The following is a 17,251-nucleotide window of genomic DNA, read 5'->3' on the forward strand; positions in this document are numbered from 1 at the left end:
GATTCTCCAGAGGCACCAATTCCCACGTCCTACTCTAATCTCACAGGCAGTACCAGGAATGAAGGGTTGGTTTCACATTTGAAAATCAAGCGTTGTGAATTCTGCCCCCACCACCATTAGCAAACTAAAAAGAAAAACCAATGATTACCTTAGCAGATGCCGTAGATTTTGTCCCTCTGACAAAATCCAGCATTCCACTCCCGACGAATCTCTCAGCAAACTATGAAGAGAAGGGAATTTTCTCAAGCTGCAAAAGGGCGTCTATGAGAAACTTATATGATGAACAACTGAATGCTCTGTCCCTAAAACTGAGAACAAGATGAGCTAATAACAGAGCTCAGCAAGGTTGCAGGACCCAAGTGAAGTGAAGTGAAACTCGCTCAGTCATGTCTGACTCTTTGTGACCCCATGGATATTCAGTCCATAGAATTCTCCAGGCCAGAATACTGGAGTGGGTGGCTGTTCCCTCCTCCAGGGGATCTTCCCAATCCAGGGATCGAACCCAGGTCTGCGGCATTGCAGGAGGATTCTTTACCAGCTGAGCCACCAGGGAAGGCTGCAGGGCACAATCTACATACAAAAATCCACTGAATTTCTATTTACGCGTACCAAAAGCTAGAAACAATCTCAATGTTCATCAGCAGGTGAACGGACAAACGATTATGGTAGATCACACAATGGAATACTACTCAGCTATGAGAAGAATGAACTACTGAGGCACCCAACAGCGTGAGTGACTGAATCTGAAAACAATTATGCTGAAAGAAACCAAACCACCCAGAAGAAAGAGGATGAACTGTGTCATTCCATGTACTTAAAACTCAAGAAAATCCAAACTAATCCACAGGGACGGAAAGCAGACAGTAGTTTACTGGGGAGAGAGGAATTTAAAAGGGCACAAGGAAATTTAGGCAGTGGCTGGTATAGGCATTATTTGGCTTACTGCGTGCATGATCAAGAAGTAGGGAAAACCATTAAGCTGTTCAGTGAAAGTGTTAGTTGTTCTGACTCTTTGTGACCCCACGGACTGTAGCCTGCCAGGCTCCTTTGTCCATGTAATTCTCCAGTCAAGAATACTAGAGTGGGTTGCCATTCCCTTCACCAGGAAATCTTTCTGACCCAGGGATCGAACATGGTCTCCTGGATTGCAGATGAATTCTCTACCATCTGAGCCACCAGGGAAGAACTGGGTCATTCAGGTATGACCTAAATCAAATCCCTTATGTTATGGAGGTGACAAACAGATTCAAAGGATTAGATCTGGTAGACAGAGCGCCTGAAGAACCATGGACGGAGGTTGGTAACATTGTATAGGAGGCAGTGACCAAAACCATCTCAAAGAAAAAGAAATGCAAGAAGGCAAAATGGTTGTCTGAGGAGGCTTTACAAACAGCTGAGGAAAGAAGAGAAGTGAGGGAGAAAGGGAAAGATATACCCAACTGAATGCAGAATTCCAGAGAATAACAAGGAGAGATAAGAAGGCCGTCTTAAATGAAGAGTGCAAAGAAATAGAGGAAAACAATAGAACACAAAGGACTAGAGATCTCTTTAAGAAAACTGGAGGTATCAGGGAATATTTCATGCAAGGATAGGCAAGATAAAGGACAGAAACAGTAAGGACCTAACAGAAGCAGAAGAGATTAAGAAGAGGTGGCAAGAATACACAGAAGAGCTCCACAAAAGTAGTCTTAATGACCTGGATAGCCAGGATGGTGTGGTCACTCACTTAGAGACAGACATCCTGGAGTGTCAAGTCAAGTGGGGCTTAGGAAGCATCACTACGAACAAAGCTAGTGGAGGTGATGGAATTCCAGCTGAGCTATTTCAAATCCTAAAAGATGATGCTGTTAAAGTGCTGCACTCAACATGCCAGCAAATTTGGAAAACTCGGCAGTGGCCACAGGACTGGAAAACGTCAGTTTTCATACCAATCCCAAAGGGCAATGCCAAAAAATGTTCAAAGTTACCATACAATTGTGCTCATTTCACAAGCTAGTAAGGTTATGCTCAAAATCCTTCAAGCTAGGGCTTCAGCAGTACATGAACAAAGAATTTCCAGATGTACAAGCTGGGTTTGGAAAAGGCAGAGGAACCAGAGATCAAATTGCCAACATTCACTGGATCACAGAGAAAGTAAGGGGATTCCAGAAAAACATCTACTTCTGCTTCATTGACTATGCTAAAGCCTTTGACTGTGTGGATCACAACAAAATGGAAAATTCTGAAAGAGATGAGAATATACCAGACCACCCTACCTGTCTCCTGAGAAACCTGTATGCAGGTCAAGAAGCAACAGTTAGACCCAGACATGGAACAACTGACTGTTCAAAATTAGGAAAGGAGTACGTCAAGGCTATATATTGTCACCCTACTTTTTTAACTTATATGCAGAGTAGATCATGCAAAATGCCAGGCTAGATGAATCATAAGCTGGAATCAAGATTGCCAGGAGAAACATCAACAACATCAGATATGCAGATGATACCACTCTAATGGCAGAAAGTGATGAGGAACTAAAGAGCCTCTTGATGAGAGTGAAAGAGGAGAGTGAAAAAGCTGGCTGAAAACTCAGCATTCAAAAAACTAAGATCATGGCATCCAATCCCATCAATTCAGGGCAAATTAAATGGAAAAAAGTGGAAACAGTGACAGATTTTATTTTCTTGCACTCCAAAATCACTGTGGACAGTGAATGCAGCCATGAAATTAAAGGACGCTTGCTGCTTGGAAGGAAAGCTATGTCTAGGTGACAAACCTAGACAGTGTACTAAAAAGCATAGACATCACTTTGTTGACAAAGGTCTGGAAGAGTCAAAGCTATGGTTTTTCCAGTAGTCATGTACAGATGTTGAGAGTTGGACCATAACGAAGGCTGAGCACCAAAGAATTGATGCTTTTGAATTGTGGTGCTGAAGAAGACATTTTTTTTCATATGCATCACTTCATGAATTTGCATATCATCCTTGCACAGGGGCCATGCTAATCTCTGCACTGTCCCAATTTTAGTATATGTGCTGCTGAAGTAAGCAAGAAGACTCTTGAGAGTCCCCAGGACTGCAAGATCAAACCAGTCAGTCCTAAAGGAAATTAACCCTGTATATTCATTGGAAGGACTGACGCTGAATCTCAAGCTCCAACACTTTGGCTACCTGATGCAAAAAGCCAACTCACTGGAAAAGATCCTAATGCTGGGAAAGACTGAAGGCAAAAGGGGAAGTGGGAGGCAGAGAATGAGATGATTAGATACCATCACTGACTCAATGAACATGAATCTGAGCAAACTCCAGGAGACAGTGAAGGACAGGGGGGCCTGGCGTGCTGTAGTCCACGGGTTTGAAAAGAGTGGGACACAACTTAATGACCAAACAACAACAAACGCATAATCAAAATTTAGCAAGTTGTGCACTTTCGTGCAGTTTATTGCATGTCAATTTTACCACAATAAACTCATTCTTTAAAAATTTCATATATATTGAGGGATGTAGAACAGGCAAAATCTAGAGCTAGAAAGTATAATAGAGGTTACCAGGGGATGGAGAGAGGGAGAAAGGAAGAGCTGTTTAATGTGTACAGAGTTTCTGTTTGAGATAATGAAAAAGTTCTATAAATAGTGATAATGGTTATGCAACATTGTAAATGTGCTTAATATCAATGAGCCGCACACTTAAAAATGTTTAAAATGGGAGTTTTCAAGGATGGTCTGGCAGTCCAGTAGTTAAGACTTTGACTTCCAATTCGGGATTGAGAGGGGGGAATACTAAAATCCTACAGGCCAGAAACCAGAACATAAACAAGAGAGGCAATACTGTGACAAATTCAATAAAGACTTTAAAAATCATCCACATAAAAAAAAACTCTTTTTAAAAATGGTACATTTTATGGTGTGTGTGTGTGTGTGTGTGTGTGTGTGTGTATTAGTCGCTCGGTCATGTCTGACTCTTTATGACCCCATGGATTGTATAGCCCACCAGGCTCCTCTGTCCATGATTTCTCCAGATAAGAATACTGGAGTGGGAAGCCATTCCCTTCTCTAGGGGATCTTTCCCGACTCAGGAGTCAAACCTGGGTCTCCTGCCTTGCAGGTAGATTCTTTACCATCTGAGCCACCAAGGAAGCCGTATGTTATGTATATTTTACCACAATTTAAAAAAGCAAAAACTAAAAAAATATTGCACATGTGCATTTTCGGAGAAAGAGGAGGGTTGTCTGCTTTTCTCAGCCTAAGGCAGAGAAAAGACAACTGTCTCCTCTCACAGGACAAGACTCTCATGATCCTTTCTTCGCTCCATGGAGCCAGGATCACCAAGGGGTCAGGCTCTCATCCCTGGAGTCCACCCCTCCCCTCACATGATGATTGACTGGCCTCAATGCCTTTGCACTTGCTGTTCCCTGAGCATAAAGCCCTTCCCCCATCCCCTGCCAGCCTAATTCTCTCTCCTCCCATCTCCCCTTCCCCTCACCCACACCCTCCCAGACACTTTCACGTGCTGCCCTGGACCCACAGAAGATCCAGTTTGCTCCAGCTGCTCCCTTTCCAAGGCAGCTGTCTCTCTGTATGCCTTCCATCCCCACCCCGTAACACGCACACCCCAGCCCCGCAGTGCCCCTCTTCCTTTGACCTGATCACAGGGTCCTGAGCCAGGTGGGAGGTCACTGTCTCTGTTCTAGTTGGGAGGTCCTCAAAGTCTCAAACTTCTTCTAACTCTGTCTCCTGACTTCTCAATTCTGGTTAGGCGCAGCATAGCCAATTGACTGCCAGGAGAGGCTGAGCCAGTCCCTTCTTTGCCAATTCAGGAATGTCCCTAGTGGAGAACAATGGAGAAAACAGAAATCTGGGTGAACAGAGCAGCTTTGTTTTTCATTTTTTGGCTCATCACAGAGGATGGACTGTGGGGACTCGGGCAGGCTGAGCATGGTGCCAGGGAGCCTGGCTTTGGCTTCTTACTAATTTGGGACCTAGAGAGCAAATCAGTTCCTTTCTATAGGCCTCACTTCACCCATCTGAAAAATGCAGTTTGAGAAACTCCTGTTTGAACTGAGTCGGGAAGGAGTGGTGGAAGGGAAATGGGGGTGTTTGCAGAGGTCCCCGCTATGGGGAGTGTATTGGTCACACAAGGCACAACTTCCCGCAAAGGTTTGGCCTCACACTTGTTGAGTTTGGGTTCAAGCCCTGCTCTAATAAGACCATTGGCAGGAACACAGGCCCTGGCGCACAGGCTCTGTTCTGGCTCATCATCAAACTTGCTTTGTTACACCTTCCAAGGGCAATGGGGCCTGTGTTTCATAATAGCTATCATAGCTGTAATTAAACAACTATGCATTAGTAGTTTTGAATCTCCCACCCCTCTGGAACATAGGCCCCACTGAATTCTTAGCTCAGTGCCTACCATGAGGAGAATTCAATCACCGTGTTAATTAATGCAGAGAGACCCACAAAGGAGGCCTCCTCTGTCTTTGTAACAGGCATCAGTATCGCAGCTAAGGTAGAATCAGAGGCAGTGCCCTGTTCCCAAGCCACTTGGAACTGAGAGGTCGAGAGGTCGGGGGCCAGGAGTAATCAGTCGCCAACCTCCCCCCACCCCGCCCTCATCACACACATAAGTCTGACCCAGGACCCTCCCTGGTTCCACCACGACCCCTACTCTTGCCTGTGCCCCTGAAACTTAGAGGGGTCAGAGTTAAATTCTGCTCTACATGCGTTCCTGACCCAAGCCTCTCCCACGTGCCGGGGACTGGCACACGAAGACAAAAAGCTGCACGCCCAGCTGGCAGGGAGGTCAGATCACCTTGGCAGATGGCAAGGGGGAAGGAGGCGCGGAGGACGCAGGCTGGGAGGGGCAGGGCTTCAAAACCCGCCTAACAGGCGAGAAACTGCTCAAGGAAAGGGCGGTTCTTCAAGATCTTCCAGAAACGTCTGTGGGCCAGGCGGGGCCCTCTCTCCACGGCACAGAGGTGGGCACCCTCGGGTTCCACCCCCACCCCCACGCCCCTCCCCCGTCTTTCCCTCAGCGCGCCTCAAACCCCAGCCGGCCTCGAGCCTGGGCAGAGGTAAGGCGGGAGCCAGCCGGAACCTTCGGAGCGAGCGTGGCCTTGGTGTTCGACTTCCAGCTTCCAAAACCGTAAGCGACAAAACGTCGAGGGCGTGTGACGCGTCCGACTTGACGTCAGGTGCCCAGCTTTATGTCGGGTGCTCCGTCTTTCCCCCGTGTGCCCTGGGTTTACGTCACGTGCCCTGGCTTTCTGTCAGGTGCAGAGTCTTTCCGTCACGTTCCCTGGGTTCACGTCACGTGTCCGGCTTCACGTCACGTGCCCTGGCTTTCTCAGGTGCCCAGGCTTTCGTCAGGTGCCCTGCCTTTCCGTCACGTTCCCAGCTTTGTGTCACGTGCCCTGGCTTTCCGTCACGTTCCCGGCTGTATGTCACGTGCCTTGCTTTTACAGCAGTGTCTGGCTTTGCGTTAGTTGCCGACACCTGTCTTTCCACATCTTTTCCATGCTCACAGCAATACATGAGGGTGTATACACACATAGAACTGACGTTTGCTTATTTGTGTAAATAAAGTAAGATCACCAGATCCATATAACTTGCTTTCTTCTCCATTGGCACAGAGGGCATATCTGCAAGTCCGCAATCTAATTTTTTATCCCATGGAGGCAAGCACTCACAGATATCCTCTTTCATAAACAGGGTCAGAGCAGACAGAGTGAAGGCTGGGTACTGTAGATATTTTCAATTGCACCAAAATCTTTTTATTTTCCTTCTCTTTCTTCATCTGCAGCCCTACACAAGCAACCCTGATGGGAAGCCTTCACTACCTTCTTCATGCTCCTGTGTGTTTATACAGAAATTCACAGGCAAATACAAGTGTGGGGTTTGGGGTCAAGTTTGGCTTTATTTGGAGTCACTTTGCCAAAAGGGGATCATATTAACACCCATCTCCATTTCTTACTTTTCTCACTCAAGAATAAAATCCTTAAGGGAAATCCCTCCAAATCTTTTTTGCAGTTTTTTTTTTTATTGTGGTAAAATATACATAACATAAAATTTAGCATGCAGTTCAAGAGTGCTAAATATTTCCATGTTATTGTACAATCTCCAGGACTCTTCATGTTGCAAAAGGGAAACTCTGTATCCATTCAGCAACTCCCTTTCCTCCCGCCTCCTCCGCACTGGCCACATCCTGCCCACCAGCATTCTACTTTCTTTCTCTATGAATTTTCCAACCGGGAGTAGTTTTTATGATCACTTCCTGGCCTAGAGACTCTAGGATCACATGAGTAATGTAAATTTAATCCCAAATCCAAAAGAGGGCAGATGTGATTATACATTTCTAACAGGAGGCCTTCCTTGTCTCCAACCAGACCCAGTCCAGGTTAGAAAAGCTTCTTCCTCTGCCTTAGTGGCTGAATTTTTGCTGGCCTTACTTCACTTAAAAGAGGCTTAAACCCTTGAGAGTCTCAGCTGTATGTGGGGATCTCATTTCTACCTCCCTTCTTCATGTAGGCTCAGAACTTTGGCCCTAGTCTCTGTGGCTATTCCAGTCTACTTCCCTGGGTTATCCAGACCAGTGAAGGGCCCTCAGGAAAGGCAAAGCAGCCTTGCTCCCTCCCAACTTCCTTTACGGTCTTGTCCAGAGGCCGTCCATGCAGCTCAGCTATGCATAAAAAAATGTGCTGATTGTTTTGTATCCTGAATTTCTGGATCTTTTTGTAGTTTCCCTGGAAAACTATCAAATCTTACATCTCATTGAAAAGGAGCCTCACTTACACTTCTTTTTCCTTATGTTGGTTTTAGCTATAACCTTACATGGCCTTTTTCTTTATTTCTCTAATGAAACTAGAGCTCTGGTGATCAGCAGGCAACAGCCAGGTGCTCAGAGGAAACTAACAGAAAGAGGGAAAAGAGTCAGAGCTCCCAGGCAGCGCTGGGGATGGCCCGGGAGACGGTGCTCCCTCTGCTTCAGGGGTATTTGGGGCCCGTAAAATCTGGGTTGATAATGTAGGCAGTGTCCGTGAGAAGCTACCTCAGGGGCTGAAAGGGCTACCTCAGCTTGAATAAAAAGACTAAAAGGACAGTGATGATAAGCAGCAACATAATAAGAGCTAATGTGAATCATTTAATGTCATTTAATCTCCTTTCCACCACTACACATGCACATCAATACCAGAGTTAGAAATTCTCCTCCTTTTTTTTTTTTTGGCTGTGCTTTGTGACTTGCAAGATCTTAGCTCCCTGACCAGGGACTGAACCCGCACCCTCAGCAGTGAGAGTGCAGAGTCCTAACCACTGGACCTCCAGGGAATTCTCTCACCCTCACTTTAAAGATGAGGAAACCAAAGCTCAGAAAGTTTTACAAGCTACCAAAACTCACACAGCTAACAAATGGGACAGCAAGTATTAAATTTGAATATGTCTACCCCAAAGCCCTTGCTGATAATGCCACATTAGAGGGCAGTCTGAAGGCAAAAGAAGACCACACTCTCCCACCCAGCAGCTTTATGCAGCTAGAATGTGACTGTGAAGCTAAGGGAGGCCCAGCATATGAGATGAAACCCCAAAGAATCTGAAGCTGGAGGGGTAACCTGCTGCTGCTAAGTCGATTCAGTCGTGTCCAACTCTGTGCGACCCCATAGATGGCAGCCCACCAGGCTCCCCCATCCCTGGGATTCTCCAGGCAATAACACTGGAGTGGGTTGCCATTGCCTTCTCCTGAGCACCCTGCAACTTCAGAGAGGGACCCAGAGGTTGCCTCTGGGAATCAGCCTCTGAAGTAGCATATGCACAGAGGATAGGAATATGAAAAGAAGGAATAGCTGAATCAACTCGGAGTTATTGGAAAAGCTTCCGGGCTCAGTCGGGTGCCCTCCCGTCCTTTTCTGGTATCCCCCACTTCTCCCAGCATCTGTCATCTCCCCCAGCATCTTCTCTTCACCCAGTTTCCCTTCACCTTTCCTAGACTGCCCGCATTTCTCCCAGAAGCTTTATCAGCAGGTCCATTCCAGAAACATTCTCACATCAACCAGTAACACCTCATCTCCTTAAGTCTAATGCACAATGGTTATAAAATGCACCAAAATTATATGTGACACTGTGAAAGAGGAAAAAAAACTGTCAGTTAAATTGTGATTTGCCGTTTATCCTGATTTCAGAGGAGATGTTAAAATGCAGGGAGTGGGAGAAAGGTGTGTTTTAGAATCAATGGAATATGGTAACACTTAAGAGCCTTATTGAGCATCTTGCTATCTTACCTGAGAGTTACAGACCATTTCCATATGCAGTGTCTTGTTGTTAATGGCTGGTAAGCAGGCACTGTATGCCCAGAACCACCATAGGCTCTTGGGTATCCAGTTCTTTGCTCTTATGGAAATCACAGGCTAGTTGGTGATCTTGGGAGGCAGGCCCAGAGAACATGTACAGAATGATTCAAGGCTAGTCTGTATGGTGTGGACAGTAAATGTAATAAGTGCTTGAAAAAGGGTAGATCAAATTCGGCCAAAGTGGTCCAAGTAGGCTTCATGGCAGGGAGAAGGAGACTCAAGCCAGAGGATGAAGATGGAAAACGGGGACAAGAGACGTTACTGAGGAGGGAGAAGTGGGGATAAAGGGAGCACGGAATGGAGATGAGGCTACAGGGCAAGTGCTCAGGACAGCAGAGAAGGTCCTTTGTCCAGAGCTGAGGAGCAGCATCGGGGTGTCATGGGAGTGCACTCTGGACAGGCAGGACAACGCCAGACTACAGAAGGCCTTCAGTGCCAGGCACCTCTCGGTGTGCCAGGCATCACAGAACCAGCACAGGTTGTGAGCAGGGGAGTAACCTGGTGAACACACTCAGGGAACACTTGTGCAAGATGAGCTAGAGGCAGAAGCCAGGACAGCAACCGTTCCTCTAAGCCCCGTGATGAAGGAAGGTGACCTCTGAGAGGTCTTTAATGGAGGTTCACATGCCTGAAAGGGCCTGGGGAACAGTTCTTGCAGGAGGTCTAAGCCATGCCTTGAGGGAAAGGACTCCCAGACTCTTTACAGAATTGTTCCTACAGGGCCTGGGCCAACTGGGTATTTGCCTGCTATATTCCCAGGAGGTACAGCTATATGAAGAACCATCCCCTACTCAGTAACACTGGTACCACTTATTAGATGCAAGGGCTGAAGAACACATTGCCTATATTTGTACAGATTGTCAGTCACCATATAAGTGGGTCTTACCTGGTGGTCCATTGGCTCTGTGATCCCAATGCGGGGGCCAGGGTTCGATCCCTGGCCAGGGAACTAGATCCCATGTACAACAACTAAGAGTTTGCATGCCGCAACTAAGATCCAGCACAGCCAAATAAATATTTTTTTTTAAATCACCATATAGGGAGTTCCCTGGTGGTTCATAGGTTGGGAATCCGCCTGGTAATGCAGAAGACATGGGTCCGACCCCTGGTACAGGAAGATCCCACGTGCCACAGAGCAACCAAGCCTGTGCGCGGCAACCACTGAGCTCATGTGCTCAGCAAACCTGTGAGCCTCAGCTTAGAGTAGTCTCTGCTTGCCACAATCAGAGAAAGCCCACACACAGCAATCAAGAGCCGGCAGAGCCAAAAATAAATAAACCTGTAAGTGTGTAACGCCAGAGTGAACCCTAATGGAGACTATGAATTTTAGTAATGTATTCAGTCAGTTCAGTTCAGTTCAGTCGCTCAGTTGTGTCTGATTCTTTGTGATCCCATGAATCACAGCACGCCAGGCCTCCCTGTCCATCACCAACTCCTGGAGTTCACTCAAACTCACGTCCATCGAGTCGGTGATGCCATCCAGCCATCTCATCGTCTGTTGTCCCCTTCTCCTCCTGCCCCCAATCCCTCCAATCCCTCCCAGTATAATAATAATGTATTAATGATAATTCATCAACTGTACCAAACATCACATTAATAACCCATATTAGTAATGTGCAGCACTGTGTATCTATGGTGGCTATGTGGAGCTCTCTACACCTTCGCCTCAACTGTTCTGTAAATTGAAACCATCATTAAAAAAAAACACCAATTATTACTGAAAACTGAAAAAGTATACAGTGAAAATGATTCATCCAATGTTATGGATTTTGCCAGCAGAGAGCAGATAGTTTAAGTCCCAGATTCTAAACCAGCCTCAGCTTCCTCCTCTGGGGTTAACAGTCACGCTTCATAGGCTCACAGGTTCCGGAAAACCATCGCTGATTATGTTGCCTATGTGACTTCCGTGGACAGGGAGAAGAGGAGTCTTCTCTGGGCTGAGAGGCAGACCAGGGCAAGCAAGACCGGGAGGCACCTTGTCATCCAAGAAAGGTTTCCCAGCTGCGGGAGGACATTGGAAAGTACCTGGCCCCAGCCCAGCCTCTTCTGGGCCAGCTAGTCTGCTGGCCTCTGTGCCTAACTCACTTCACTGGGGCCCGGGACAGAGCCTCCAAGGAGGCCAGCAGGAGGGCTCCACAGCCTGGACCAGTGCAGGGCGGGGAAGGGGCCTGCAGAGCAAGGAGGACCAGAAGGTTCACCGCCCTGCCCTGGCGTACCCCCTCCTCTGTGAGGCCCTGGGAAGCCCCAGATCACCTTCTTCATCCATGAAACAGCACTTCCCGGGCCTGCTCCCAGGGTGGCAGTGAGGGCCAGGAGGCAGTGGGGCAGAAATCTTGAGGGTACGTTACGCAGCCAAACAGCAAGTGGCACTGTTTCTACCGCTGTCAGATCAGCTACCAGTGTGAAGCCTCCAAGACCCCAAGGGGAGAGAGAAAGACCTGATTTCTAAACACATGAATTCACCTCTCCAAGCCTCAGTCACCTCATCTGTAATATGGGAGAATCCCGGGCTCTGTATGGATTGGGTGAAATAGTGACCAACTGGCATGAAGATGCCTTTATCTTTATTTAAAAAAAAATTTTGGCCACGTGTAAAATCTTAGTTCCCCAACCAGGGATCGAAGACTGGTTGGGGGACCAGTCTGCAGTAGGAGCACGGAGACTTACCCACTGAGCCCCAGGGAAGTCCAGAGATGTCTTTACATGGTAGCGGCCTGCACCTTCATAAGGTGTCAAGGCCAGCCCCACGAACTGGGTCATTCTGTAAGGCCACCACCCCGGCCAGGGCTCCCTCTATAACTCTGAGGACACAGGAGGCCGTGGTACTGCCACTTTTAGGGATGGCATCTATTGACTTGTGGGTGCTAAGCCTGGGAACTTGGACAAATTGAATCATGCAGACTAGGTCTTGGCACCCAAAGAGCTGCGTTGGAAAAAACACAGTTGCAAAAGAAGACAGAATGAACTCACTCAACAGCTATGGGAAAGACTTGGAACCTTGAAGAGAATTGTCAAGCCGGGTCCTGTTTACCAGAAGGCGAAGGGGGATGTTGAGTGACCAGGAACCTGGCTCTCAATTCAGGCCAGTGTTGTCTGCCAAGGGTTAACCTTGAACCCTGGAGCCAAGCAGGTGGGGCCTGGCTCCGTAGAGAAACCAGATGGAGGGAGTGGGGCAGCTGCTAGATCCCTGCCTCGTGAGACTGTCAGCACCCAGGGAGACTGCCATTGGGGCAGGGGAGCAGGGAGCAGCCAGCTTGCAGAGGCAGAGGGCTAGCGCCAGGCTGCTTGTGTTCTAACTCCAGCTCTGTGGCCTACTGCCTGACCTTGGGCGGGAGACTTAAGCCTGGGAACTGGCAGCAGGGCCTCAGCTCCCAGCTGTAAAATGGAGACGATAGTAGCACCCACCATCTGGGCTTGTAAGGATCTCAAATCAAGCCGGTTCAGCATTTAACACAGTCTCTACCCAGAATGGCAGCAGCTGTCATTACTGTTATTTAGGGGAAGGCTGGCAGCATGCCTTCCCCTGCCTGCCCCCTTCCTCTGACTTGGGTCCCATCTTTACACAGGCTTGGACTGGATCACATCACAGAGGCACAGAGCCTAGGAAACCCTCTGGCCCTACCCTTGCCTCATGCAAGAGTCTCATCTGCAACTTGCCCAAACTCTCCTTACATGCCTCTACTAACGGGGACCTCAGTACTCCATAAGACAGCCCATTCCACATTCAAACAGCTCTGATCACAAGTTCTCCAGGTGGATCTAAAATCTCCTCCCTTTCAAACTGTCCCTTAGTGGGAGTGATTTTTTTTTTTTTTTGCCAGGGACTTTCCAGCATCTGGAACCTACTCATCCCACCAATGCCAGGAGCCCTCTGGGCAGGGCCTCAGTCATTCCTTCAGGAAGTCTCCCCTGAACCTCATCCTGAACATCTCATGCAGAACAGCACAGGCGCTCCCCACAGGGACACACGAATCTTCTCCAGTGCTGGGTCTGTGAGGCAAAAAGTCTTGGATGTGTCCAGAACCTGACATTAATAATAATTCAGTTCACTTGCTTTATTCAATTCTTAATCCCTATGAGGCATATACTACTTATCCCCCCACACCAAGTTTTAAACAGTAGTGATATACACATAGCAGCAAATCTTAACCATTTCTAACTGTCCATGCCAGTGGTATTAAGTACATTTACTTTGTTGTGCAACCATCACCACCGTCTGTCTCTAGAAGTCTTTCATCTTCCAAAACTGAAACTCTAAACCCACTGAATGATAACTTCCCCATTCCTTCCTTCCCCGGCTCCTGGCCACTGCTGTTCTCCTTACTGCTTCTACACATTCGACTCCTCTTAGTTACCTCCCATAAGGGCGATCGTACAGAATCTGTCTTTCTTTGTCTAGCTTATCTTGCTTAATATCCTCAAGGTTCACCCGTGTCATAGCATGCTCCAAATTCCCTTCCTTGAGGGGAAGATTGAGGAGGCCTGTGGGTGATAAAGCTTGGATGTGGTGAGAGAATCCTGAGCCAGAATATGGGCATTCTCATGCTACAAGAGACCAGAGGCACCCAGCAAGCTTGACGAGCAGGGCCTGACCTTTCTGAGCAGCTGGCCACAGTAGCAAGTCCACATCTCTTTGGCCTTTTAGACTCATCGCCCTGACCTCAGCCTTGCTCACTGTAGCTACATCCCCACTCATCCACCTCTTCACCCACTTAAGATGGCCCCAAACGGGAAGTCCTGGCTGGTTCTCCAGGCGTGGCTATTGAGCCTTCCTGGCTGAGATGCACAGACAGAACTCTTGGCAGCTGCTGGGAAGCTCCGGAGTACATTACCAGGATGACCGCAACCCTGTTCCGGGGTACACTACCCCCCCAGTTGTGGGACACGGCTGTCAGACAAAAGTGTGCGGGGTAGCCAGAGCCCAGAAGCTCCACGATTCTCACAGAGGCCGCCGTTCTCAGACTGCCGTGGCGCCTCTCTGGGTCACAGGGTCAGACTGTCCTCTTCGGATAGGATGCCTCTTCCTCCCAAGACCAAGGCTGCGTCCTGGACAGCTACCATGGACAGACAGTGTTACAGGGGTGTGGGGGTGTGGCCTCCAGAGACACTTTGCAGACCCCCAGAAGGAAGGAGCTGGAAGAAACCTGAGTACCTTAACTCTCACTGGAGGCCGGAGAGAAGACCCGTGGCAGAGCTGGAGCAGAGCCCCAGAGCCCTGGGCCCAACTTGCAAGCCAGGCTCCCCCACGCCAGCTTATCTTGTCCTCCTTCCTCTCCATCTCTGCCTCACAGATTATTCTTCCCTTTCAAGCGGGGTATCTTGCAGGGCCCAGGCAGCCACTGTCTCCTCTGTCCCTTGGGATGGGCTGTATACCTGTACCAAGAGCAGGGAGCCTGTGTTATACATCTCTCCCGAGCGTCCAGCACCATGAATGATGAGTGTTTGTTGACTGACAATGAATGTGAGTCTTCTGCCTATCTTTTATGGCTAATTCTGGTACTTTCCCAAAGGCTTTGGAACATGGTCTTGACCTTCCACAGTAATGGGCCACTAAGTGCCAGCCGCTTGAGCTCTATAATTTCATGTAATTCTCTAGCGCAGGTATTAACATTCCCGTTTTACAGATAAGGAAACTGACACTCAGAGGAGTCCACTGACCAGGAATTGGTATGGTCAGAATTAGAACCCAGCCTGGGAGCATTTCTCCGTGCCTCAATGTGGCCTCCCAGGGATCTACCAGGGTGGAGGACAAAGGTGGGTCGACAGGCTTTGGAGGAGCCCTCCACTCTGTCCAGTGATCCCTGAGACCTGCCCTCTGAGGAAGGTGGCTAAGAGATGGGACTGGTGGCATTCAGATCTGATGGCTGGTGGCCGAGAGTCTGGGTGACCTTCAGAAAGAGGCTGATTTGAACTGCTGGTTCCCCAGTGGCCAGTTCACCAGTCTTAGCATGGATTGGGGCAAAGTTAAACGAGCAAAAAACATCTCTAACAGGAGGCTGAATTAGAAGGGGGGAAGAGGTCAAAAAGATGCCCCTGAGGTGACTGTCTCAATTCTGCCTCGTGTCTAAAACGGCCCAGAGGAAGCCCTGGGTTTGAAAGAGCCTTCCAGGGTTCTTATTAGGCACCAACACTGTTTTACAAATACTCTCTCTACCTTTCCTGTACCGCTAAGGAGTTTTAAAGTCTGTATTCTACATGTGAACTAACTGAAGTCATTAGGTAAGGGTTCAAGGTCAGGCAGCTATTCATATAAGCTCAGGCTCTCCTGCCTTCAAAGGCCAAGTCTTAACCACTGTACTAAACTGCCTCCAGCCCACTTCCTGAAAAATTTAGAGAAAACAAGTTCCCCACCCACTCCCTCATGCCATCACGGTCCTGAAAATCTTATGAATGAGCTGACCCCATGTGTAACATGAGCTGAGCTACAAAAATGTTCTTACCCTTTATCCCAAGTATTTATTCTGGATGGAGAATAAAATCCAAGGAGAGATTAAAAGAAAAAAAAATCTAAAAGAAGTTATTTCCACAGAGTTGTCCATAAAAGTCGAATTATTAATCACGAAACACGGGGAAGCAATCTGAACCTCACAACTAAGGGACAAAGGATGCATATCCTGGCGGACACCACTCGGACTTAAAAATCAGTTAGTTGGTTTCCATGCAAAGTGCAAAAGCAGAACATTTCATTTTAATTTCAGAATACTGTTGCAACAAAACCATCTGAAGGAAGAAGGCTAACTTATGCCATTTTATTTTCTCCTTTCCTTTAGAGAATTTTAAGTCAATTTCTGATAAGGTAATTCATGTCCATAACTCACACACACAATACATTAAGATCTAAAAACCAAAGCAATATCCGGTGGAAGAGCCCTCAGTAACCCATGACAACCATTTAAGAATGTGGGTTTGTTGATTTACAAAACTCAGAAGGGAATGCGTAGAGAAGTAACTTGCTTTATAGCTATTTGGATCTGCTTTTTTCCTGCAAGGCTGATGAAAGCAAAGGTTTAAAAAAGAAATGCAGAGCAGAGAATTCACACCATTTTTCTAAGACGTAATTCAGAGCTTCTTGCTGGGACTGTTTTTGAAGTCTAGCTCAAATCCCTCTTGCTGTGATCTGTGAAGGAAGCAGCTAAGTTGGGTTTTGGACAAGTCAGGCAAAGAAAACCACATAAGAGAAAATCAACCACTTTCTTACCTGTTCTAGTACCAAGATACAGTCTTCTAGGGCTTCACTGGCAGCTTTAAGGGGCTTCAGGGCTTGGAACAGGTACCAAGGGCAGGGGGCAGTGGGTGCCAGGTGGGAAAGGCTGTGGCTTCCCCCAGTGCACATTCCAGGCTTCCCGACTGATGGGAAGGGCGGGGAAAGCAGGCCACTGCAACTGATTCAGAAACTGGAGCCAGCAAGGGCGGGGCAGGGCCACGTGGCCCCAGCCTGCCTCGGAGAGTGGAGTAGGAGGGGGCCACAAGCCCAGAGGATCAGCCAGGAACTCTTCTGACCAAGTGCGCCAGGCAAGTTAACGGTGGAAGTCCCCAGACCAAGTCTTGGCTCCTAGGCAGGATGGGCTGTTTTAGGGGGCTATGCCAACTCCTCTCCCTAGCACATTTATTCCGACAAGAACCCTTCCACAAAACTTAAACGTAGTGATGTAGTACTGTCTGGACTGCATGTGTACACAGGGGAACAAACGTCAGAGGAAGAAAAGGCCTTTGATAAATATCATCAGTGTTGAGGACCAATCAATACCCAGCCTACAGATGGAGACATGAGCCCAGAGAGAGGAAGTATCTAAACCAAGATCACACAGCCAGAGGGCTTCCTTCTTTCCATGTCTCTGGGCCTGTCCTGGTGTAATGCGTGGTGTGGCACAGTGTCTGTGGGAGTTCCTGGTGACACAACAGATGCTCAAGCCCATCTCCAAGGACAAGGAGCACT

At 47.9% G+C, this 17,251-nt stretch overlaps 1 protein-coding gene across 4 annotated transcripts in view; it reads right to left on the bottom strand.

Moving 5' to 3' along the window:
* IL34 (interleukin 34) overlaps positions 1-16,678 on the bottom strand; it is a 60,909-nt gene extending 44,231 nt beyond the window's left edge. For 2 of the 4 annotated variants that reach the window (XM_010850719.1, XM_010850717.1), the window contains exon 1: positions 16,514-16,667. The gene's annotated coding sequence lies outside the window, so the exon portion shown is untranslated. Of the gene's footprint in view, positions 1-148; positions 221-4,619; positions 4,769-16,513 lie in introns of those variants that run through there. The other 2 variants (XM_010850716.1, XM_010850715.1) reach the window with 2 other exon arrangements.
* Positions 16,679-17,251: the final 573 nt, after the last annotated feature.

The sequence above is a fragment of the Bison bison genome, unplaced genomic scaffold (genome assembly GCF_000754665.1).
Source record: "Bison bison bison isolate TAMUID 2011002044 unplaced genomic scaffold, Bison_UMD1.0 scf7180017864295, whole genome shotgun sequence".
Classification (NCBI taxonomy): domain Eukaryota; kingdom Metazoa; phylum Chordata; class Mammalia; order Artiodactyla; family Bovidae; genus Bison; species Bison bison.